This window comes from Zingiber officinale, chromosome 8A, assembly GCF_018446385.1.
Source record: "Zingiber officinale cultivar Zhangliang chromosome 8A, Zo_v1.1, whole genome shotgun sequence".
In the NCBI taxonomy this organism is placed as follows: domain Eukaryota; kingdom Viridiplantae; phylum Streptophyta; class Magnoliopsida; order Zingiberales; family Zingiberaceae; genus Zingiber; species Zingiber officinale.
Window position 1 is genome coordinate 66,216,820 of NC_056000.1, and position 14,197 is coordinate 66,231,016.

A 14,197-nucleotide genomic window follows, 5' to 3' on the forward strand; every position below is an offset into this window, starting at 1 on the left:
AAACCCAAGCTAGGGCTGGCCAAGACCCAAAGGTTGAGCCAAGTTAATTGGTCGGCCATAGCTTGGAGCCCAAGCTTGATTGGCCGACCATATTAAAAGGGAATTTATTTTTAATTAAAATTATTTCTTATGTAGATATCATGTTTTTAAAAGAGAGTTTAAAATTTAAATCTGTCCTTTTATAGCTTTTTACAAAAGATTAAGAAAAGATTTGAAATCTTTCCTTATTTGTAGATTGAAAGGTAGATTTTTATTTTTGAGAAAACTTTCCTTTTTAACCATGTTCATGATTTAAAAGAAAGTTTAAAAATTAAATATTCTCTTTTATAAGTTTCTACAAAAGATTAAGAAAAGAATTGATATCTTTCCTTATTTATAGATTAAAAGAGATTTTAATTTTTAGAGATAACTTTCTTTTTATCCACATGTTTAAAAGAAAGATTTTAATTTATAAAATTTCCTTTTTACTAACCAATCATGAAGGAATTAAAATTATTGGAGAAATTTTATAAATTTCTGGAGACAAATTAGGAAGTTTTAATTAATTAAAACTCTCCTTGTTTATAGCTTGTGGTGGCCGACCATTATTATTAAAAGAAGAAAATTGTTTTTAATTAAAATAATTTTTCTTTTTCATGGCAAAAGAATTAAGGAAGTTTTTATTAAAATTTTCTTATTTTCCAAGACCAAGGATTATAAAAGAGAGGGTAGAGGTGTCTTCATGGGTAAACGACTCTATTCTATTCTTCCTCTCTTTTCCTCCTTGGTGGCCGGCCCTAGCTTCTCCCTCTTCTCTTCTTCTTGTGGTCGGCAGCAACCCCTCTTGGAGCTCTTGATGGTGGCCGGTTCTAGCTAGGAGAAGAAGGAGTGAAAGGAGTTTTTGTTTCTAGCATCCCTTGGAGCTTGATGGTGGTGGTCGAACCTCATATCTCTTGGAGTTTATGTGGTGGTCGAATCTAGCTTGGAGAAGAAGGAGCTTGGTGGTTCTCGTCTCGGAAGATCGTTGCTCACACAACATCCGAGATAAGAAGAGGAATACGGTAGAAGATCAAGAGGTTATTTTGCTTACAAAGAAAGGTATAACTAGTAATTATTTTCTGCATCATACTAGTTTTCTTTGTACAGTTATTTATGGAAATACCAAACACAAGAGACATATGATTCTAGAGTTTTCGAAATAGTTTTTTTTTCGAGTTTGTGTTTTCTTCTTTTTCGAATTTGTGATTCGATTGTTCTTTTTGGTTAACCTAGAGTTATTTAAGGAAATAAATATTAGCTTTCCTTAAAAGGCTTTGCCTAGGCGGTGGTGGTTGCTCCCATATCCAAGAAGGTCATGTGCCTCGCCATGCAGTCCTGGAAGCCAATTTTGGAAATTAATATTTATGGAATTAATAACTTAGGTAGATTTGAATCAATAGTGTTAAGTTCCGCTTGCGATTCAAATCTAAACCATTAAGAACAGATAAGTTAAATTCGGAATCAATGATGTTAAGTTCCGTCTGCGATTCCTAATTTAACTTCTAAAGAACACAATAGGTTATTTAAGGAAAGGTTCGACACTTGTACAAAAAAATTTTGTACAGTGGAATTGGTACGATTTTTCTATAACTAACCAACAATTGGTATCAGAGCTAGGGTTTGTCTCTGTGTGTTTGGTTTTCAAATAGGTTATGCACATGTCATACATAATTTAGGCAGGATAATAGTAGGATGTGCTAACTTTGTGGTTGCAGGCTCCAACTATTATGACTTATAGATGTTGTGTGTGATTGGACCCTTGGACATGTCAAGGGCATTATTTTTGTGTGTGCATGATTGTATGTAATTAAATACAGCAGGAGCTGTAATAGTTATTAGGTTTTTACATTTTTGTTCGATCTAGAATACATGTACATTCCTTTATAGAATATTGGATCGATGTATGTAAATTTCTATATTTGTCGTGGATCGGATGCTTGCGAGGCGTAGTACTTTTGGAGCACCAGAGGCGCAGCGGAATAAGAAGCAAGATTGATGCGATGACTCGACCTGATGGCGGTGGCTAAAAATGGCAGCAGCTAGGGTTGAAGCACACGAAGGACAGTGAGGGAAGAATCCATAATAGTTGGAAAATTAATTTCCATATTTATTGCTTTATTTACTGTGATGTGTGTGTGCATGTGATGAATGCTAGATTAGGTTAAAATTCCTCACCTTAAATAACTAAGTGGGAGAGGGATTAGTATATAAATTCCACGATCTCCATTACTGGTTTGTAAGTGATGCAACAAACTTGCGCGTTGGCTCTGAGTGCCTTCCTCCATATCGGATGAGCTTGTTTGCGGATCACTAGATCAAACTTCCATTTTGGATGACTATAGGAAATTAATTAAGAGTGTATGATCTTCCCCATCGGAAGGGGCATAATCTTATTAATGGACTTAGTGACAAGTAATGGTATACACTTAGGCACGTCTAATAGTATCCTCCCCATCGGAGTCACTGCTATTATTTGTGTGACCAAAGGAAAACCAACTATTAATTTGTCAAAAGGATAAGTTGACAAGAAAATAAAATTAAAACCCCCTCTTACAAATGTTGAGATTTTGTATACGTCCACACTATCGTGGCATACAAAATTCATGATGTATGAGGTAATTTTATTTGTCAGTTTGACAAGGAAATAAAATGGGGAAAACCCCTCTAACAAATGTTTGATTTTGTATACGTCCACACTATCGTGGCATACAAAATTCACGGTGTTTGAGGTAATTTTATTTGTCATAAAGACATATTGACAAGATAATTAATGGGTAAAACCCTCCTCTTACAAATGTTTGAATTTGTATACGTCCACACTATCGTGGCATGCAAAATTCACGGTGTTTGAGGTGTTGGTGAATTTAAATGATATTGTTTTGAGGAATCAATATTATTTCAAATTCAAAGTTTTTGACCAAATATTTGATAGACCAACTATTAATTTTATTTGTCATAAAGTTAGGATGACAAGATAATAAAATTAATGGATAAAATCTCCTCTTTGATTTTGTATACGTCCACACTATCGTGGCATACAAAATTCATGGAGATTTTAAGGTGTTGGTCTTGACCAAATATTTTTGTTATTCTTAGGATTTAAAATGTTTGTCAATCCCCTAGTTGTTATACTATAGAAGAGACTTAGTAGTCCCAATTGTATTGATTGGAAATAGGACTTGGACATTAAGGTAGACTGTCCTCTTAGAACTAAGAACAAAATAGGTGTATTTCATTCATTAGTTAATACATGATTAGTGGTGTTATCTGTCGGTACCTGGTGTGTAGATACGGGAGCCACTAATCATGTCTACAATTTATTGCAGAGGTTCCAGGAAACCCAGTAACTATATGAAGGGGAAGTCACCGTCTACATGAGCACTGCTGCAAAAGTGGTAGCTGTTGCAGTGGGAGATGCTTATCCTCTGATAGGAATAAAATATGGATTTTAAGAAATTATCTTTACGTACCAAGTTTAGAAAGAATTTGATTTCGGTTTCTAAACTATCAAAGAATAGATATTCTATCTATTTTGATAACAAACTTGTTATCAAGAAAATAGGAAAGATATCTGTTCTGGTACGTTGGTTGACAATTTATAAATCCAATAACTCCCACAATGCAATAAATGGAAATAAATAACACATCTTCTAACTTTAAGAGAAAGCAACCTTCGGAAATGAACCAATTATATCTTTGGCATCTAAGGCTAGGTTATTTTAACTTGAGTAGGATTCATTGGTAGCTGATGAACTTTTGGGTTCATTGGTAGTGGAAATCTTTCCAACCTACGAGTCTTACTTGGAAGGAAAAATAACCGAGAAGCTTTTAAGTATAAGGGGTATGGAGCCAAAGATACATTGGAATTGGTTCATTCTGATTTGTGTGGTCCTATGACTATCCAGACAAGAGGTAGTTTCGAATATTTCATCTATTTTATAGACAACTATTCGAGACACAGATAGATTTACTTGATACACTGTAAGTCTAAGTGCTTTGATTAGTTCAAAGAGTACAAGGCTGATACGGAGAAACGTCAAAGTAAAAGTATCAAGTCACTATGGTAAGATCGTAGTGGTGAGTACCTCTTGTGAGAATTTAGGAGTCACTTATCAGAAGTCGGGATTCAATCTCAACTAACTGCACCTGGTACACCCAGCAAAATGGTGTAGTAGAAAGAAGGTAGAAGGCTCTTATGGAATAATTAGATTGATGATGAGTTATTCAGAAAATTACCAAATCTGTTTTAAGGATATACACTGGAAACGGAAGTGAACATAGCACCTTCTAAAGTCAGAACTCTCTACTCCCATAGAATTGCAGAATGGGCGTAAGCCTAATCTGAAGCATATTCGGATTTGGGTGGTCTAGCACGTGAGAGACATTGACAAGTTGGACATGAGTTCACTTGTTTGAGAGTCATCCTAGAAAAATGAGAAGAGGTTTATAGTCCTTAAAATCAGAAGTTCATTATTGGTACCAATGCCAGATTTTAGACTATACTATGAACCACAAGCCCATGAGTTAAAATTGTTCTTAAGGAAATTAAAGGACACGTCTAACCTAGTACCAACTGTACAAGATGAAATATCACAAGAAACTGCAACACGTATCACAAATGATACACAATTACAGAAAGTGTCTCGTTGTAGTGGGAGGGTTGTTAGGCAACCTAAAAGATTCATGCTTTGGGAGAGTCTTTGGATTTGATCCCTAGTGGACATGAACCTGATCCCCGGACATACGACGAAGCGCTCCAAGATAAAGATGCAGCATCTTGGCAAAGAGCAATGAATAAAGAATTAGAATATATGTATTCTAATAAAGTCTGGGAACTTGAGAAATCACCAAATGGTATAAAAGTCATTAGGTCTACAATAGAAAAGGAAGGACAGACAAGAAGGTGTATACTTTCAAAGCAAGGCTTATTGAAAAAGGGAAACCTTTTACCGGTAGTCATGCTTAAAGTCTATCCGGATTCCTTTATCTATTGTTGCTCATATGGATTATGAGATTTAGCGAGAGGATGTCAAGATAGTTTTCCTTAACGGAAGTCTTGAAGAAAACATCTATATAAAGCAACCAGAAAAGTTCATTGCAAAGAGCAAAGAGCATCTTGTGTGTAAGCTCAATCAGTCTATGGACTGAAGTAAAGCTCCAAGATCTTGGTACACCCGGTTTAATAAAGTAATCTAGACCTATGGATTTATTTTATAACAGAATGAGTTTTGTGTATACAAGAAGTGTGATGGAAACGTGATGGTATTTCTTGTACTATACGTAGATGACATTTTTGGTAGTTGGAAACAATATCAAAGTGTTGTCAGAAGTAAGGGTATGGTTGTCCAAACAATTCTATATGAAGAAATTAGGAGAATGTGCACACATTCTTGGGATCAAAGACATAAGGGATCACAAGAAAAGAATGTTGTGTCTTTCCCGAGCTTCATACAATCCGTGCTCGTTTTTAGCATGCAAAACTCCAAGAAAGGTTTCTTACCTTTTCAGCATGGAGTAGCTTTATCTAAAGAGATGTCTCCGAAGACATCAAAGGAGATAAAGTAAATAAAGGCAGTTCCTTATGCTTCGGCTGTCGAAAGACCTAATGTATGCTATGCACGAGATCAGAAATCTGTTTTGCCAAGGGCATAGTTAGCAGATATCAAAGTAACCCTGAATAAGGACAATGGACTTTGGTAAAGCATATATTGAAGTACCTTAGAGGCACTTGAGATTATATGCTAGCTTACAAGGCAGTTAATTTGGTCCCTGTGGGTTGCACGGATTTTGACTTCCAATCAAATAGGGACAATAGTAAGTCGACCTCGGGGTTTTGTGTTTACTTTAGGAGGTGAAGTCATAACTATAGAAGAGTGATAAGCATAGGTGCTTTTTCGGACTCCACCATAGAAGCTGAGTATATAGCGGCCTCTGAGGTAGTCATAAAAGTTGTATGGCTCAGATACTTCAAGATAGACTTAGATATGATTTCTGGTTTGTCCAAAATAATTTGGTGCAGTAGCAAACTCGAAGAAACCATAAGTCCATAAGGCAAGTAAACACAATAGAGCGCAAGTACTACCCAATACGAGAAATCATATAACGAGGAGAAGTTGTTGCTACTTAGATTACATCAGGTGATGACCTATAGATCCTTTCACTAAGATCCTTAAGGCAAGAGATTTTGATGGCCATGTTGAAGGGTTGGGAATCAGATGTATGGCAGCAGAAATGGCAGCTTAGTCTTTTAGTATAAGTGGGAGATTGTTAGGATGTATACTAAAAGCCTAGCTTTTGGTATAAACATTTATTTAGAAATAAGAATCACATTGGTCAAATGTCTACATTTATGATAAATGTAGTTGTTCAATTAATTTATATTGTAGATAACATGGTGTGTGGTGTCACACACAGAGGATCATGTTATCAGTACCTTATAAATTATAAACAGTAGCTCACGACCAAGATGGAAAGGAACAAACCATTGGAAGGTCGTAGTGTAATTAGGTATTAGTTTATCTTAACTATATAATTACACTAGTACACTTAGAGTGTATTGAGTAGGACCATTAGAGGTCGTTTCTTTTATACTGACTTTATAAAGAAACAAAGACTTCAGTTATTATGGAAGTGTGTGCTCTTAATCCTAATACAATAACAAGCACATATATTTGATATTTATTTCTTTAATTTATCAATGGGTGAGATTTAGTTCGATAAATCAATAAGCCCGATAAGTTGGGAAATGATATCACTTATAGTGTGTGTTGTTGATTATAGAAGGAATCTGTGTCCTAGTAATCTAGGTTGAGAATGACCCCAAGAGGAGCTCATAAGGATTGTCATGTTAAACCCTGCAGGTGGACTTAGTCCGAGATGACGATAAGGTTGAGTGGTACTACTCTTGGACTAAGATATTAATTAAGTGAGTTGTTAGTAACTCATTTAATTAGTGGGCATTCATTATCTTAAACACAGGGAGACTAACACACTCATAATAAGAAGGAGCCCAAAATGTAATTTGAGATTGGTGCGGTAGTTCAATAATAGTTCTTCAGTGGAATGAATTATTATTGATGAAATTAAGTTATGTGTTCGGGGCGAACACGGGATGCTTAATTTCATCAGGATACCAAAACCAATTCCTCCTCTCGGTCCCTATCGTAGCCTCTTGTATATAGAGATTTATACCCACCAAATACCCACCTTCTTACCCACTCTTTGGTGGCCAGCCAAACTAGCTTGGAACCCAAGCTAGGGTCGACCAAGACCCAAAGGTTGAGCCAAGTTAATTGGCTGGCCATAGCTTGGAGTCCAAGCTTGATTGGCCGACCATATTAAAAGGGAATTTATTTTTAATTAAAATTATTTCTTATGTGGATATCAAGTTTTTAAAAGAGAGTTTAAAATTTAAATCTTTCCTTTTATAGCTTTCTACAAAAGATTAAGAAAAGATTTGAAATCTTTCCTTATTTGTAGATTGAAAGATAGATTTTTATTTTTGAGAAAACTTTCCTTTTAACCATGTTCATGATTTAAAAGAAAGTTTAAAAATTAAATATTCTCTTTTATAAGTTTCTACAAAAGATTAAGAAAAGATTTGATATCTTTTCTTATTTGTAGATTAAAAGAGATTTTAATTTTTAGAGATAACTTTCTTTTTATCCACATATTTAAAAGAAAGATTTTAATTTATATAATTTCCTTTTTACTAACCAATCATGAAGGGATTAAAATTATTGGAGAAATTTTTATAAATTTCTGGAGACAAATTAGGAAGTTTTAATTAATTAAAACTCTCCTTGTTTATAGCTTGTGGTGGCCGGCCATTATTATTAAAAGAAGAAAATTGTTTTTAATTAAAATAATTTTTCTTTTTCATGGCAAAAGAATTAAGGAAGTTTTTATTAAAATTTACTTATTTGCCAAGACCAAGGATTATAAAAGAGGGGGTAGAGGTCCCTTCATGGGTGAACGACTCTATTCTATTCTTCCTCTCTTTTCCTCCTTGGTGGCCGGCCCTAGCTTCTCCCTCTTCTCTTCTTCTTGTGGCCGGCGGCAACCCCTCTTGGAGCTCTTGATGGTGGCCGGTTCTAGCTAGGAGAAGAAGGAGAGAAAGGAGTTTTTGTTTCTAGCATCCCTTGGAGCTTGATGGTGGTGGTCGAACCTCATATCTCTTGGAGTTTATGTGGTGGCCGAATCTAGCTTGGAGAAGAAGGAGCTTGGTGGTTCTCGTCTCGGAAGATCGTTGTCCACACAACGTCCGAGATAAGAAGAGGAATACGGTAGAAGATCAAGAGGTTATTTTGCTTACAAAGAAAGGTATAACTAGTAATTGTTTTCCTTATCATACTAGTTTTCTTTGTATAGTTATTTATGGAAATACCAAACACAAGAGACATATGATTCTAGAGTTTTCGAAATAGTTTTTTTTCGAGTTTGTGTTTTTGTTCTTTTTCGAATTTGTGATTCGATTGTTCTTTTTGGTTAACCTAGAGTTATTTTAAGGAAATAAATATTAGCTTTCCTTAAAAGGCTTTGCCTAGGCGGTGGTGGTTGCTCCCATATCCAAGAAGGTCATGTGCCTCGCCATGCAGTCCTGGAAGCCAATTTTGAAAATTAATATTTATGGAATTAATAACTTAGGTAGATTTGAATCAATAGTGTTAAGTTCCGCTTGCGATTCAAATCTAAACCATTAAGAACATATAAGTTAAATTTGGAATCAATGATGTTAAGTTCCGTCTGCGATTCCTAATTTAACTTCTAATGAACACAATAGGTTATTTAAGGAAAGGTTCGACACTTGTACAAAAAAATTTTGTACAGTGGAATCGGTACGATTTTCCTAGGACTAACCAACACGTTGTTCATTTGATTAGCCTCCCGGATGCTTCTGGATTGAGAAGGACCCTCCCTAAGGGACTGTTAGTCATCATGATTATAGAATACGTGAGGAAGTAGGGGCAAAGCCTCCGAGCGGCATGCACCAATGCAAGGGCCAGTTGATGCAAGGGCCAGTTTCTCGAGACCGGTGTAGCGGGATTCAACATCTTTCGATATATGACTCAGGAAGTACACCGGTTGCTCCTCGCCGTTCGGCCTAACTAGTGTCGAGCCGATCACATACTCAGTTGAGGATAAATAAATTATGAGTGGCTTGCCGACAGTTGGCTTAGCCAATATAGGTAATGAATTGAGGTACTCCATTAATTCTTCAAACGTCCGGTCGCATTCTTTGTCCCATTGAAATTTGGTGGCTCGGCGTAATATCTTGAAGAATGGCAAGCTCCGGTCGGCTGACTTGGAGATGAAGCGAGACAGTGTTGTTATCCGCCTGGTGAGACGTTGGGCTTCCTTGAGATTCCTTAACGTTGGCATATCTTGTAGTGCTTTCACTTTGATAGGATTCGCCTTGATACCCCGTTCGGTGACTATGTAACCCAGGAATCGCCTGTTCTTTGCGTCGAACAAGAACTTGCTTGGATTCAGCTTGATTTCGTACATCTTGAGTGTCTAGCAGGTCTTCTTGATATCTTCACATAGGTCAGCCGCTCGGAGAGATTTAATTAATATGTCATCGACATATACCTCCATGTTGCGGTCAATCTGCCGCCGGAACACCTTGTTCATCAACCTCTAATACGTAGCGCCAGCGTTCTTTAGCCCGAACGGCATGACATTGTAGCAATAGGTTCCATCGGCCATGATGAAACTGACCTTCTCTTGATCTTCTCGGGCGAGCGGCACTTGGTCGTACCCTTGATACAAGTCAAGCATGCACATTAGCTCGCACCCGGCAGTGGAGTCTACCATCTGATCGATCCGGGGCAATGGGTAGAAGTCCTTTGGGCATGCCTTGTTGAGGTCCCTGAAGTCGATACAGACTCGCCACTTGTTGCTTAGCTTTGAGACCAACACTACATTCGCGAGTCAACTTGGGAATTTCACATCACGTATGTGGTCGGCTTCCAAGAGCTTCTCTATTTCTGCTCGGATGATCAGATTTTGCTCAGCGCTGAAGTCCCTCTTTCTCTGCTTCACTAGCCGAGCGTCTGGTCGGACATGGAGCTCATGTTGTGCGACGTTCGGGGAGAACTCGGGGAGCTCGTGTGTCGACCACGCGAATACATCGTGGTTTTGTTGGAGGCAGGCGACCAGCTCCGCCTTCTGTTCGGCTCCCAGGTCGGACGCAATGAAAGTTGTTGCCTCTGCTCGACAGGGGTGGATCTATACTTCCTCCTTTTCTTCATAGACTAGAGTAGGAGGCTTTTCAATGATGGCGCTTACCTCTAGTCGGGGAGTCTTCCGAGCAGACTTGGATTCGATTTTCACCATCTCGACATAACAGCGTCGAGCAACCAGCTAGTCTCGCCTTTGACTTCTCTTACCCGGTCTTCTACCGGGAACTTGATCTTCTGGCAGTATGTTGAGACTACTGCTCAGAATTCGTTGAGGGTCGATCAGCCCAGAATGACATTGTAAGTTGAGGGAGCATCCACCACAATGAAATTGGTGGCCCTGGTCCTTTTGAGTGGCTCCTCTCCGAGTGATATGGCCAACTTGGCTTGGCCGATCGGCATAACTTCGTTACCGGTGAACCCATATAATGGGGTCGTCATCGGCAGTAGCTCGCTTCGGTCGATCTAGAGTTGATCGAAAGCCTTCTTGAAAATTATATTCACCGAGCTCCCTGTGTCAATAAAAATCCGATGAATTGTAAAGTTGGCGATTACCGGTCGGAAGATGAGGGTGTCATCGTGAGGGACTTCCACCCGTTCAAGGTCCCGGGATCTGAACCTGATTTCGGGCCCGCTCGCCTTCTCCTGACTACAAACGGTGTGAATTTCTAAGCGCCGAGCGTATGACTTTCTGACTTGATTGGAGTCTCCACTGGTTGGTCCATCGACGATGATGTTTATCTCTCCTTGAGCGGCATTGCTTCTGTTTTCCTCCTCCCGAGCACTGGGCTTGTGTCGCTCGTGTGAGGTTCGAGGATGGTCATTGCTCCTCTGTTGATGGTGGTGTTGCCGCTTGGGTGACTGCCTAGCATCTTCTTGTCGCATAGCGGTTTGATGCCCGTGTCGCCGGTCGGGTGAAGGCGATCGGCGACGATAACCCCTTGGCGCCAGTCGGGTGATCGGGGTAAACCCACGGCAGTCACGAATGTTGTGTGATGTTGACTAGTGGAAGGAACAAAACATAGGCGTCCATACCTTGCCCTTCTCTATTTTCGGCTAATCAAAAGCCACATGTTGTATAACCTGTGCCCTTGTTTCTTAGTGCAGTTGGCCTTCAGCTCTCGGCCCCCTTGGCAGTTCATGGCTGCTCGACGATCGTCGTTCGATTGGCATCATGGGCTCGGATGGCGCCTCCTTCCTTCTGGCTGCCTGGGCCTCCTCCACGTTTATATATTCGTTAGCCTTCTTGAACATATAATCATAGTCGCGGGGCAGCTTCCTGATGAGTGACCGGAAGAAGTCTCCCTCTACGAGCCTCTGGGTGAAGGCATTCATCATGATCTCATATGAGACCGAGGGGATATCCATAGCTACCTGGTTGAAGCGTTGGATGTATGCTCGGAGGGTTTCTCTCGGCACTTGCTTTAAAGAGAATAGACTGATGCTTGTCTTTTGGTAGCGCAGGCTACTTGCAAAATAATGGAGGAAGGTCGTTCGAAAATCCTTGAAGCTTTGTATTGATCCATCCGGCAGCCTTCTGAACCATCGCTGAGTCGAGTCGAACAGCGTTGTGAGAAAGACTCGGCACTTCACCCCATCTGTGTATTGGTGAAGTGTAGCAGCATTGTCGAATTTTCCGAAATGATCATTCGGATCGGTCGATCCGTTGTATTCTCCGATTGTCAAGGGAGCGTAGTGCCTCGGCAAAGGGTCTTGAAGTATCACTTCGGAGAATTGGCAGTTGATCTGCTCAGGAGACGTATCAGCTTGGGGTGTCTTGCCTTTCCTTGCGTCCCGAGTGGGTGCTTCACCTGAAGAAGATCCCCTCTCTTGATTTGCTTGCGAAACCTCCGAGGGAATTTGGAACAGAGCCCGATGGAATGGAATAGGTGCGGGTGGAGCTTCTCCATGCGTGCGGGTCGGCAGTCTATTTTGTCCCCAAATAGAATACTGCTCCGGTCGGTCGTCATCAGCCGCTCGACCTCCAGAGGCCGACATTACTTGTTGCGCAAGTCGGTCGGCTAGTGTCTTTTGCTACTGTTGCTCAACTATCTTGGCCGCTCGCGGTTGTATTAGTGCGTCGAGCTCCTCTTCAGTGAGCGTCACGGTGTGAAGTCGTCCAGCGTCATCCATCTTCTCGTCTCGGATGCAGGTGCGTTCCCACAGACGACGCCAAATTTGATCTTGTCCGAGAGTCAAGGTGGTGGAGGTTGGGGATGTGGCGCTCGTGTTGACTAGGCGTAGACTTCGAATGATGTAGACCTGCAACTACAAAACATCAGTGTCGAGTTAGGGAGGGGTTCCCCGGCATTGGCCCTCCGACGCTCAAGTAAGTCTCCGGAGAAGTGGAAGCAAGGAAACGAAGACGAGGAATGAGAGTAGCAGAATAACAATGCTACAGTGGAGATTATGCATGTAACAACCCCCCTTCATACTACTACTCTCTAAGGGCGACCGTTACCTAACTACTACTCTACTTACTAATGTCACTAACGCTATTATTAACATCAGTTAGATTTATCACGACCCAGAGGAATTCCTACCGAAAAATTTCGACAGAGTCTCCACTATACCGGTGACCAAATCCATAATACAAATAATATATACGCAGCCACAAGCGGCTGGAACACATTTTTCACAACCACGCAACAATAAAATCACACTATAATCAACGAAAACTAGTCTAGCAATAAGAACTAAACATAACTCCAAGAGTAGGACATGATAAGCTACAAATACGAACCAAACTCAACCACAATCTCACAAAACTTCATAATAGTATTTAAGAAGAGAACTAAAACATAAACTCTAAACAGATAGGTCCTGAAGATTTGCTAGCAAACTCTGGATCTCTCCATAGTCCAGTCATCACACGCCTTCATCACCACCACCACCCTGTCGCCTCCCTTTCATATCTTAGCTTTTCCTTTATCTGCAGTAGGAGGAAAAATAAAACTATAAGCGAAATGCTTAGTAAGTACTAATCTATCTCACAAAAACTCGAAGTGCATAAAAAGAATGCAACAATACTAAAACTGAAATGCTAAAAGCAAAGCTGCATGTACTCATGGTATACAGAAATAAAACTGAATACTAAACATGCTCACTAACTGATAGGAAAATAATGAAACTACTAATGTAGGCTCAGAATTAAAGAAACTAACTTCTATTGATTCTAAGCATAATACTTGTTTCATTTTCTTATATCTTTATACCAGAAATTAATCTTTTAATTTCCCTTTTACTTTCTTCTTCTTTTCTTCTTTTACTCTTTCTTTCTTTTTCTTTTCTTTGGGCCCAGGCTTAGTACCATCTTTTGCGCGCTCTCTAATAGTGACTGGGGTAGCGAGCCTCCAGCCCTATGAGGATAAAGATCTCGGTCTTACCAGGGCCAAGACCTCGGAATTTGTCACCTGGATTTGTTTAACGACAACCTCGGAAGTCGGGTACTAGCCTCTTACTTTAAATTACTTGTTATCTTTTTTAACTAGACCTTGGTCTTTTCCTTTACTTCTAACTTCTACTAAATTCCTAAAAGGATTTAATAGAACACATAAAATTCTGTACTAAAATTCTGCTCATGATAATCTAATAGCAAAGAGGACTAGTCATGCTCAACTAATAAATAAAAGTTGTACATGCTCATTTAATAACAATGAATGCTACTGGTGATCACTAATAACAATGAGAGTTGTACATGTCCAACTAATAGCAATGAAAGCTACCTATGTTCAACTAATAGAAATGAAGACTGTACTCGTGCACATGATAACTAACAGAAGCTACAGGTGTTCAAATAATGGCATTGAAAGGTTGTACACGCACAATAATAGCAAATAAAAGCTACTGTTAAGGAACTACATACTGGAATGCTTACATACAGCCAAAAGGGTAAATGACATCCACACATGAAATCTGTACAATAGACTTTATAAAGAAAAATCTGCTCATGTGCCTAAGAATTCTCTAAACTAAAATTAGAATGCTACATATAGGCT